Source organism: Rutilus rutilus, assembly GCF_951802725.1.
Source record: "Rutilus rutilus genome assembly, chromosome: 10".
NCBI lineage: Eukaryota > Metazoa > Chordata > Actinopteri > Cypriniformes > Leuciscidae > Rutilus > Rutilus rutilus.
In genome coordinates, this window is record NC_140215.1 from 40,097,693 (window position 1) to 40,110,863 (window position 13,171).

Here is a 13,171-nt window from a genome sequence, read left to right on the forward strand (position 1 = left end):
TTGTTTCCATCCATACTCAAGTACATCCAGTGATGAACTTTGTAACAGAAGCCAATCTCTGGTCTGGAGATATGCCCGCAGAGAGTGCTGTGCTGCAGTTTCTCAGGCTTAATGCTCCCGGCTGCGGCCCGCTTGCTGAAGATATCAAATCTTAAGTCTTCCAAATCTTCAGGTGGATTTCCGCAGAATATGAGCTTGAACAGTTCGCAGCCAGCTTTGATAATGTCCCTTTTCTTGGCTCTGATGTCACTGAACACATCCATGGCCCCCTCTGCTTTGTCAGTCTTGCAGAGCTTGGTGAACAAAGTTGGTTTGCTAAACCCAGAAATTGTAGGAAGATTAGGTATTTATGGTATTAGTGATCCGATTAGTACTCCGTCTGGCGCGTGCAATGATGCGTGATGATTCTCTCTGACCAATCAGCAGTCTGCCGTGTTTTCACGTCACATTTTAGTATCGCCTCAGCTCACTCAGAACCTCGCCGGAGGTGGTACGAAAAAACGTTACAACTTTTATACAGTGGAAAACCAAACAAAGGCGAGTCGAGTCGAGCTGGTACTGTGTAGTGGAAAAGCGCCATTATTGACATCTCCATCATGTCGCTAGGCTACCTCCCGATCCCGCAGTTTTTTTTTTAGCCGCCCATTCCCGCCCGCAGCAAAGTTCAAACCGCCCGCTCCCGCGAGATTTGCGTTGGGTCCCGTGGGACCCGGCGGGACTCAATCCCAATGCAGCCCTCTACATGGATGTGTTCAATGACATCAGAGCCAAGAAAAGTGACATCATCAAGGCTGGCTGCTAACTGTTCAAGCTCATATTCTGCGGAAATCCACCTGAAGATTTGATATCTTCAGCAAGTGGGCTGCAGCTGGGAGCATCAAGCCTGAGAAACTGCCTCCGACTGCCGCAGCACAGCACTCTCTGCGGGCATATCTCCAGACCAGAGATCGGCTACTGCTACAAAGTCCATTACTGGATGTACTTGAGTATGGATGGAAACAAGGAGAACAAGGTTATGCACCAGTCCCTACAACAGAACCCATTGCACTGGACTACCTTCTGAAGCTGCAACTGTGCAGGGGACTGTGACGCTCTCAGGTGCTGCTGTAAAAAGCAAGGCGTCAAGCGTATTTCTGTTTGTGGGAACTGTCATGGTAACTCTTGCCAGAACATCAACCAGCCAGATGATAACAGGAGTGAGGGAGATGTAGGGGAGTTGGATGAGGTTTGTTAAATTTTAAACTGATTTAGTAAGTTTTGTATTGTAATTGTTCAATAAAAACACTTTTTATGGATTTTTGTATGGACTTGGAGTCATTTTTACTCAAAACTAATGGCTGGGATAGATTCAGCACCCCTAAAAAACCCTAGTTAGACATTTCAAAAGATAATATTGGTAAAAATAAATTAAAAAATCATTATTTTTACCCAGGCCATCTGGGCACCCCAACTTTGATTGCCTCTCCAGGCATTTCCCCGAGGATTTGGCCGTGGATAAATTGGGAGGTGTTACTAGACACCTATAGGAACACATGGTAAAAAAAAAAAAGCTATTGGTAAGAATTTTGTTTTGCAGATTAGCCAAAAAAAAAAGCCTAACTTTCCTTAACTAAGAGGTAAGAGTTATAATTGAGAAGATTTCAAAACAAATTTTACTGGACCCTAAGCTTTTTCTGTTGTGCTTATACCCAGAGAAACAAAATTATAGTAGACATGAGTGAGCTTATGCTCAACCAATGGTGAAGACTATTACTAAATTATATAAATGGGCATTGACAGATTTACGAGGAGATTCTTCTCAAGGAAAGCAGTTTGGTAATAACAATTTAGGATTGGGACGGTTCTTATACTGGAAAGAATTTAGCTGGAAAAACTTTTTTTATTAGTCCTAAACACAAAGTCCAGAACAGATTTTTTTTAGGTAGCACAAGCTGTTGGAGACAGTGTGGCTCTCAGGATTACAACCTATTTCACATATTTTGGGATTGCCCTAACATTAGATGTTTTTGGAGAGATATAACACAGTATACTAGAAAAGATTCAGAAAAGATTCTAGGCACTTCACTTGATTGCAGTTTTGAGGTACTTTATTTGGGCATGTGGTAAATTTCCCCCTACGCACCTGACTTAAGTTTAACCAAGTGTCCCTGACACCTGCAAAATTATACTTGAGTAACTTCACCTCTGACTGCGTTGGTTGACGCCTAAGAATTTTGACCACATAAAATGCCTAAGAATTATAGTTACCTGACTGCAATCCAACCCCACCTAAGAGTCTCACACTGAGTCGAACGACGTCTCGTTCCTTTATGAACACTATCACTTGGGAATAAGATCTCTAGTGTTTAACTATTGCTGCGCAGCAATAACTAGACAGACTCCAGACAATGCCTTTAGATATGCTTTAATCACGGCTGGAGGATCTCAGACCAATTTCAGAGAGAATCCCACCAGCAAAAATAATACAGCAGTTTTTATAGAAAAGGAGCATGGCAAAGCAGACATGATACAAATTTTTGCAAAATATATTTTAACCCCTGTCATTACTCATTTAATTAATTTGTCATTTGAATTTAGTGCTTTTCCTAATGCATGGAAACAAGCCATTGTTACTACTATATTTAAATCTGGAGATCATTATGAAGTTAGTAATTATAGACCCATATAAGCATACTGCCAGTACTCTCAAAGGTTACAGAGAAGGTCGTTTTTGAACAACTGATATCCCATCTTAACACAGTTAAGTCTGGCTTACATCGTATGCAGTTTGGTTTCAGAGTAAATCATTCTACTGAAACAGCTACTTTACATTTAATAGAGCAAATAAAATGGATTTGAGGATTTGTTGGTGCTATATTTTTAAATTTGCGTAAAGCCTTTCTAAAGTTCTCCTTTCTAAACTGTCTACATTTCAGTTTTCATCTGAAGCTTTAGCATGGATATCTATGGGATTATTATTGTTCCTTTAAAATTGAACGTAACTTTTCAAGAAATTAATGAAAATATAAATTGAAACTTAATAAAAAAAATGAAAAATAAATCGCAGGCAAACATTTTGACTTCGTTTTTAATACACTGCATGTTTTACTAACTGTTTTCTCTTTTTTCTTTTGCTGATCTGTACTTATAAATTGTACTTAATAATTGTTTTCTTACTGGTGTAACCCTCTGAGTCTCAAAGGACCATAGTCTGCCCTGTAAATGTTATTTGCATTCTGTAACGAATACAAATTCAGGCAAACCCCACCTTTCTAGTAGGCCAACATGTGATAAAATTGTGTCCAAAAAACTATAGTAATACTATAATTGCACCTAAGGGAACATTATAAAACAAAAACAAAAACCATGTCATGACCCCTTTAATCTAGAGCTCCAAAGAAATAAAAATATTTGCATTATATCCGGTGTCTGAAGATCAAGATCCCAGTCATTCAAAAGTGATGTGTCATGTGTCTGAAGAAAGTAAGATTCCTGTCTAATGGGGACAGTGGATCTCTGGCAATACACCACTCCATCCTCTGGGTCAGCATCAGAATTTTGTTTATGGAAAAGTTGCTCAACTCCCTGCAAAATGAGAAAGGAGAAGTATTATACTAGTCTAACAATACAAACTGCACATAACAAATTGAAGACTTAAACTATTCATTTTAAACAAATTAATTAATTTATCAATCAGCCTGTTTGAAAAGGATTTTCAGGCTACTAAATAAAACTAGATAAAAGTTATTAAAATGTCACACATGATAAGAATTCTATTATTAATTACTGAACCTCCTAATGTTCTTAGGTTTTGTACCTATGGAAAAGCAAACATTAGGCTATGTAATCGAAGAAAGACTGTGAAATTGTATGCAGATAAGATTGTGTAATGATTGGGCTAAATAAAGACAACACTGCTGTATAATATTGTGGGCTCTCAATGATCTCTAAAATATCTCTCCACCTTTTTAATAAAAACAAATTACTGACTTACCACAAGTCTACAGCATCTCCATTATCCTGATAACGACGATTGGTGATGATATTATTTGTCTTTGCTATTTCTATGAACTCATCTCAACCATGTAGTGTAGCAGTAGATACATACAGATACAATTTAAAAACTTTAAACTTTATATCACTAACATTAAATAGGAAGCCGCTTACAGACGCTCACATGTAAACAACACTGACGTCTTCACTTCCAGGTCAAGAATCTGTCTATCAAAAACTCAGTAGCCAATGAGAACACGTCGCTATTAGCCCCGCCCCCACGAGAGTTATGTGCCTGAATGGTGAACAAAAACTTCAGAAGCGTAAATGAAAACTCTGAAAGCGCAATTGTAAGTACAGATCAGCGAAAGAAAAAAAGAGAAAGCAATTGGTAAAACATGCAGTGTATCAACCCTTTAGAACCTGAAGCTAAAATAGGTGTTTTGCACATATGTTGATTTTTTGACTGTAAAAAGCTAAAACAATGTGCTATCTTCATGTGCAAGGTGTCATCTTTTTCAGAAAAAAAGATAAGCTTTCAACAAATTACAGTTATTGACCATTATTGTGTGTGGTGAGTTTGTAAATAGAATTAAAATGGACAAAAAAAAAAGAAAAAAAAGAATAAGTTTACTGATTTTTATTAAGAAAATAACATAAAAAAATCATGATCGAAAGAAACGAACACTTTAAAGTTGAAAAATGAACTATAATACATATATCGCACACATACACATGCACATGCACGCATTCATAGGCACACACACATACACACACTACATGCTTAGATACGTGAAAGAGTAACGGCCATCCGCTTCCCAAGTTTCATTAAAAATCATCACAATCCCCTCTTCTGCTGTCTAACACTTCTTTCACCATGTATTTGTTCGTTTCTTTTATTATTTTATGCAATCCAAAACACTCTAACCTGCCGCGCTTCGTATCTCTCTGTTCAAATCCTTCCTTCCCGCGCTGCTGTCGTTTGCAGACGGAAAGCATGACATTACCATAATAAGCCGTAAATTGCCGAAAAGCGCATGTTGTCTACTGTCAGGGGCAATTTGAATGGTTTAGATAGTGCAAACGGTTGAAAAGTTACGGTAAAATTAATATAGCTTGCTGGTATGTGTCGGCGACGACGGTTCTAAAAGGGTAAAAACAGTAAAAAAAAATGTGCCTGCGGTTTATTTTTTCCCGGTTTCAAAGACATTTGATTAAGTTTCAGTTTATATTTTCATTCATTTCTTGAAAAGTTTGTTAAATTTTAAAGGCACAATAATAATCCCATAGATATCCTCATATGTATCAAATAGAGAACAATGTGTAAAAATTAAAGGGGTTAAGTCCTGTAATTTACAATATACAATGGGTGTACCCCAAGGATCAGTGTTAGGTCCCTTTATTGTTTAGTCTGTATATTAATGACCTCCCGCAACAGTGTGAAGGGATACAAGTACATGTATGCTGATGAGACAGTTATTTTTACACATGCGAGAACAGCAGAGTTAGCAGCTGAGAAGTTAAAAGCTGCTATGGAAAGCATTACACAGTGGCTGGAGCAATCATGTCTTAGCCTGAACACTGGTAAAACTAAAGGAATTCTCTTAAAAAAAAAAAAAAAAAAAAACCCTAATGTTGATATTATTATTAATGGTGAATAGATAAAAATAGTTAATGAGTTCAATTATCTTGGCGTAATATTGTACTCAAATCTTAGTTTTTTAAAAACATTTAAAGAAAATGGTGAGGAATATTAAATATAACAAAGATTTTTACTAGACAAATTAGACAGTCTCTCTGTTTATGTAACTAAGACCTTTATGCATCCTACTGTGACATGTTGGGGTCAAGCTGGTGAAACTGATTAAACCCTTAAAATCCCTATATAAACTGACTTTAATTTTTTTTGATAAAAAAAAAACAAAAACATTTTCATCACTGTAGGATTGTAGAGAAACTTTTTTTTTTCTTTTTTGGACAATTTTAGACTTTTTTTCTAATTTGTGTATGGTTTATAAAATCTTAAATGGCTTGGCTCCTGTACTATGTGATTTTGTTCATTTTCTCAGGTTGAGCGTCTGGTGTTTTTGACGACCAGTATGTGAATGTGAAGCGAGTAGAAGTGGAGTGTTTCTGAATGGCAGTTTGCTATTTTGTGTTCATGAAACGTTAGTGTATTAAGCCGTCTGTTGGAGCGTATTTTCTCAGGTTACTGATGCACTTGCATAGTTGTATTAACCCTAATTTTCCTTCCATGCACATTAAGGAAATTATACTTTATTTTAAGAACAATTGTTTCAAAAGTTAATGCACTTTAAAAAGTGAACATCATTTCATTTCAATAAAAGATGCAGTGCTTGATTTGGTTTATATTTGCTTATTGCGCTCGCTTGCACCCTCTTATGGAGACAATACAGCACTGTTATCCTCCATTGCCTTTAGAATTTGAATTTGCTAATATTTAAGAAAGAAATTCGAATTTATTTTTTCAGCCATTTTGACAGCCCTGATGCGTGTGAATGTATGTTTTTATTGTTATACATATAGGTATTATATGTGTAATTTTAATTTAGTGTTGACCTGCCTCGGGACTACGAATCCGGTACAATGCATGAAATGGAAACATTTATGTTAAAAATTTGACATGGTCCCTATATATATATATATATATAAAAATACATTTCCCTACAATTTGATTGGTTCTTATTTTGCAAACCCTTCTGTTATTAGGTAGAAGCAAACTCTGTTTTCTTGATTACTTCACTTTGTTAATCAAAGTCACGAGTTAATAAATTTAGATATCTGTCTAGTTTAATTTCCTCTTTTGTTATATCCGGACATGATTCACTAACACACACACACACACACACACACACACACACACACACAAGTTTTTGACCAAAGGGTTTGGAAACATTTAGGATACAAAAGCATATGAATATTATTCCAGCAAGAAAAATAAATGTTAGTTATTATTTATAAAAAAAGTCCATCACACTCATTATGCCGTTGGTTTCCAGGGAAAGGAGGAACAAATACATGTTTAAAGTAATTCTTGCATCTAGCAAAAAAAGCCGTAATTAGATGCTAATACATAAACCTTCACAAATAAAAGGATTGGATTGATGTCTTAAAAAGTATTTTCTATATAGAGAAAATTACATTTTATGTGAATTTTCAGAAGGATTTGTTTGTTGATTTCTGGTCCAAATGGATTGAGTATATACTACTGAACCAAATACCTTTTTGATATAGATTTATTGTATGTTTGTTGTTGTTTCTTTTATGAGTGATGCGACTACCTCCCCCTTCTTTTGTAATTAGTTTCTATGTTGAAACTGAGGATAACTTATAATAGACTTGGTGATGCCCCTCTTTTCCTCTTTTGCATTTATTATTTTATTTTTTTGTATTTAGTTAGAGTGAATAAGAATGTGAAGCATTTATTCCCTTGTATACACAGAAAGTTTGATTCCTCTGCAAACCTCCAGCATACAGAAGCTGCTATGTTTAGTTTGTCACATGCAAGATTAACATGAAGTGGAAAACTATAAGAGGAAGTGTTTTTTCTTAGACAAGTTAAAATTAAAGGACTGTGTTGGAGCTGATGTAAATTAAACCATTATTAAACCTATCGTATGTTGCCAAGGCATGAGAGTTAGGTATTAATATGGCTTAAAACAATACACTGTATATTCACACAATTACGACTATCTGACTTCAATACAGAACAATCATAAAGCTGTTAAAGACATCTCAGCTGTTGAAAAGTATAATTGATTAATTCGAATTTTTATAGATTCAAGTGTTTTGTATGACTCTGTAATCCCCAATTGTTATTGCAATAAAAATTATATAGCCTAGGCTATATCACACAAATAACCACACCTGCGACATTTTGACCCTAATTTCATAGTGACAAAGTTGGCAACTCTACAAGAAAACAACTGAAAACTAGTAGTACAAATTAATTAATTTATAACATTTGTTTTTGGTTTGTTAAAGTTATAATAGTTCATGTCTGTGTTCTCGTTACAGTTGTTGTCAAGCGCTTCAAAATAGTGAATCATTTTGCTAAGCAATCGGTTCAACTGTCTCGGAGTTTGTTTCAAAAATATCCGTTTCTGATATTAATACTCTCAGAGACCGAGTTCGTGTTTACGATAAACTGATTAACGATACATGGAGCGAAATGAGATGCAACTTTTCTGTTACTTTACTCACAAATTACCACTCATTAATGTTAAACAAAGCATTACAAAGTTACATTCATTCGATAACAACTTATCCATTTTGCAGGTATTGTAAAAAACATAAAATAGAGAGAAACTTTAAATGTGTAAAAACACAAACCTTACTTCACTTCAGCCGAATGACAGCAGGCGCAGGAGCGCGGCGCAGCTTTATGACGTCACATCGCCAGACCAAAATAAAAGTCCTGTTCACCCTCCTAAAATCACAAACGTTTTCATAAAAATAGGAAAATAGATGTCAGAGGAATTCAGAGTTTATTTCTTGGTGAATTTCAAATGAAAATGTTTAGAACTACTAATGAAAGAATGTAAAAATCTTTCAAAAAGGCAAAATAAAATAAAAAGTTAATTTGCTGCCTTAAACTTGGTTGTGTAAGTCATATCAACTTAGATTATATTAAACTAACTTTAAAAAAAAAAAAAAAGATGAAAATTGCCTAACTTATTTTGATGAGTTAAAGTAGTGTAAAAACATGCTGTCATGACCTGTTGATCATATATGATGGGGCTGCAGACCTGGAGCAGATTTTCCACCTGTTGTTCCTGATGCGTCCAGTCGAGGTAGAAGTAAAATAACATCATTAAATCGACGCTCGAAAATTACACATTAATAATCGTCCCATCCATAGACGTTGACTTATTGAGTGGTTTTTGTGAATGTAAATATTTAACGTTACAGTAATAACTGATAGACAGTGTCATGATCTGCACTACGGATTAAAATATCTGTAGATATTCACTGTTGGTCTTCATACATAGCCTACAGGAGTTAAAAAAAAAAAAAAAGTGTAATACATGTAGTTGGACAATGCAATTATATGATCTACTGTAGAATAGTTATATTCACCGTGGGTTTTCATATACAGGAGATTGAGTGTGTTGGGTATCTATATATAAAGTAACATTCATTAACCATATTTATTTAGCCCTTCAGACATACAGTGTAATCATATGGACCCTCGATGAAATGCTATAGTGTTCACTATTGGTCATAAAGACAGTCTCATACATGAAGACAAACACAATTCATCCCCTTCCCCCATTCCCAAGGGCCATTTAGCCATCGCAGGAGAAACAGACCACTTTTTTGTGAAGAGAAATATTATTAACACCATTTATTAAAAACATAAAGTAGGATGAGTGCCTTATGGCTTGTCACACTTCTTTAAATTTTGTTGAATCCTCCTGTCAAAATGATCCCGCTCACTGAAAAAAAAAAAAAAAAGCAAAAGTTGGATAGTGGAGAAAATGGTTATTTGTAAATAATGTCATGTTTGACCATTCTTTTCCTCTTTTGGTACACTCTGCTTATTACACACACAGGGACGCGCTCAGACTGACGCGATCAGTCTTTACGCTTGCAAATTCCCCCATGTAAACAGCGAATCCGCCATGGCGCGAGCGCAACTGGCTTTTAAAGGGAATGGGAGATGAGACTCTGGGTGGTTTATGGCACGTTACGCCCAAAACACACCCATTACTCATTAAGCGAATAGGAACAACCCTGGTCCCATCGTTAAACTAGCAAAAGTGGATTCGGACATGCCCTAAGTGCACTTGCACCATGCGCTTTAGACCATGCACTTATATCGTTAAAGTGTAAGTTGCAGGTTAACCACCACAGCCAATTAATGTGTAAATGAAAGTGCTCTATATGTATATATTAATTATTTCTGTCTTAAAATGCGTTAAAATAACATTTATTGGGGTTTCTTCAAAGGTAGCGTGTTTTTTCAGTAACTGGTGATGACGTCATAAGAGGAACTCGCAACCCATACTCTGCTAGATTCTTACTGTATTATGGCTATTTGGAGAACGACTGAGGATGTTGGAAACTATCAAATTCTTTATGGACCACAGCCCTACAATTTCCATGGCACTCAAAGAGTTATTAATGCTTGGTGTGAGGAGAATGAGTGGAGGGTTGGCCAGGTGTCCTGGTGAGTAGCTACGTTACAGCTAGTCTAGGCTAGCCTGGTGCAAACTTAACCCGGATAATATATGGCTTTTCAAAATCTTGCCGTCATGTAGAATAGCAAGGAGGGACAACGACTGAAGACATTATTTATGGCGCTTTTCCACTGCATGGTACGGTACGGCTCGGTTCGGTACGGCTCACTTATGGCGCATTTCCACTGCATGGTACGGTACGGTACGGCTCGCTTTGACTCGCTTTAAATGGTACCACCTCTGTTGAGGTTCCAAGCGTACCGTACCGATACTAAAATGTGACGTGAAAACACTGCAGATCACTGATTGGTCAGACAGAATCATCTCTACCAGCGTCATTGTATTTACGACACGAGACACTTAAACCCGATAGATTTAAATAGCCAGTAGACAACAGCCAACGCTGTAGCACCTGTTTTAAAAGTATTTGCTTCAAAAAAAGAGTATAAACTTCCAAAAAAAAGAAATGGCTGAATCGTGGTCAGTGGACGAGGTGCAGACGTTCCTCTCGTTGGTTGCTGAGGAGTGGATGGGGAAACACGGAATGAAAATTTTGCATTTAATATGATGATGTCATGGTAGTAGAGACGGCAACTATAACGATCAGTCCCACCCACTTTGAAGCAGTACTAACTGCACTGGAAAAGCAAACGAGCTAAAGCAAGCCGAACCGTGCCGCACTGAGTCGAGTCGTACCACGCAGTGGAAAAGCGAAGCGAGCCGAACCGTTCCGCGCCGAGTCGAACCGTACCGAGCCGAACCGAGCCGTACCATGCAGTGGAAAAGCGCCAATACTTACATGGTGTCAGTCCAAATCAGAGCTGTAGAGATGCACACACTGCACAGGCACCAATCGCTAGTCTCATCGACGCCTCAAACGTCATGTAATACCCTTCCTCAATCCACGCTTTATCAATTTCTCACGATTTAATAAGCGATGTTTATTGTCAGAAAAGAAAAAGAGAGAACGATGTCCCCATCACTGTGTTTGTGTGGACTATGCCACCCAATTGAATCAGCAGTGGAGAGTATGTGCTGCCGTGAGGTGAACGCGTTTTGGAGTTTAGTGTTTACAGGTGTATATGCATGGAAGTTTATATGTATGTGCGAGTGTTTATAGGTGTGTATGCGTGCAGCGAGTGTATATGTATGTGCGAGTGTTTATAGGTGTATATGCATGGAAGTTTATATGTATATGCGAGTATTTCTAGGTGTATGCGTGCATCAAGTTTATATGCAAGTTATTCACAAGTGTATATGCATTCATTACTAACATAATATGTATTGGTATGGATTTCATATTAGTGTGCACGTGTATTTCATATATGTATTTTGAACATCCAATAGTATACATGTATATGCGAGTAATTTATAGGTGTGTATATGCACGTGTGTATGTATGTATTGATAAGCGAAGTTTGATTTAAATCCTACGTGGTGCCTCATACCTTGAAGTCAGCACACACAAGTATGTTTACAGTTGAGTTATTTTATCCATATTTTAGCTTCCAAAGAAATACAACATTGAAGAGTACCATACTTAATGCATGAGTAATTACATTTAGCTGCTAGCGTACTATTGACTATGCCGGTAACTCTACTAGTGAGTTCCTCTTATGACGTCACGCCCCATCTAGTGGAAGGGAGCGGGAGCGGTTAAAACCACTGTTAAAAGTGCCAACTTTTCATATTATATTCAGCATTTTGGTATAAAAAACAATGGTGGGCGGTTCTTATCTTTATGTTTAATAAACACATTGCATTATCTTCGTGAAAAATGTAACCTGCAATTTACACTTTAAAGGTGCATTGTGTAATAATTAGGAGGATCTGTTGACAGAAATATAATATACATAACTATATTTTGAGTGGTGTAGAGACCTTACTGACACAGTCACAAGCTCAGTGATCCATCAGTACTACATTTCCCAGCATCCCTCCTGGTCCCCACCTGCACTCAGCCATCACCACACCTGCTGCAGATCTTCACCAGTATTCTGATTCCCTGCACTTGCACTTCCTTATCTACACACACCAGCTGTGTCCCAATTCAGGGGCTGTATCCTTTGAGCAGTCTTCAAAGGACGCACCGAGACTCATTTAAAGGGCAAAGTATAGCCAACTGCGTCAGCGCAGCGCATCGAAGGCTGTCCCAATTCGAAGGTGCTTCGAAGGCTCCTTAAAAATGCGTCCTGCAAATGTGTCCTTCTTTTCCCGTGAATGCAGGATACATCAGAAGGATCTTTCGCAGCCTTGCCTACCCCAGAATTCACTGCGCGCCGTAGATGAAATTGCCAGATTACACTTTTAAATGTAACTATTGGATTTCAATTTAATCGAGTAATCTAATGTGTATAATGATAAAAATGAAAGAAAAATATATAATAAAGGTTAAAATGTTGACTTATGTGTTACCAGCATATGATTTTATATAGGCTGGTTTATACTCTTTAGACTTTACTATGTAGCCTACATAAATTGACCATGGTGAACATTTTTAGATTTTGTTTTTAGGCAGTCCAGCACAAATGTTACTGCCGCTCGTCACAACGGCTGTCACCAGTTGCTAGGCAACAAAAACCAGACCGTCCCATTGAACAACTCCCGGGACACAGCTAGCAACAAATTGTTAATGTGACAATACATTTTGTTAGTGCCATTTTCCAGATAACCAGTGGTGGAATGTAACAAAATACATTTACTCTGTATTTAAGTATAAATTTGTAGCCTGTTTAAGTAGCCTACTTTAGATTGTTATTCAACTCCACTTAATCTCAGAGGCAAATATTGTTATTTTTACACATGGATATTAGATTTTGATATTAGATATTGTTTAAAAAATATGAACAGTATAGAAACACAAAAAATATGTCTTCTAGTTCAGGGATAGGCAACAAAGTTCGCTTTCTCAACGCTCCCACTCCCAGGCCGGCTTCTTTGGCGACACTGTCGAGGGCTTTGCCCAGCAGTTCTCGGCAGTCCAGAAGCAGACTGAG

At 37.1% G+C, this 13,171-nt stretch overlaps 1 long non-coding RNA gene across 1 annotated transcript; it reads right to left on the reverse strand.

The window, feature by feature from the left end:
* Window positions 1–2,388: 2,388 nt before the first annotated feature.
* LOC311298346 lies at window positions 2,389–8,368 on the reverse strand. Its single transcript, XR_014628942.1, has 2 exons — window positions 8,326–8,368; window positions 2,389–3,564 (listed from the first exon to the last, which is right to left on the reverse strand). It is a non-coding gene; the product is annotated as an uncharacterized lncRNA (long non-coding RNA).
* Window positions 8,369–13,171: the final 4,803 nt, after the last annotated feature.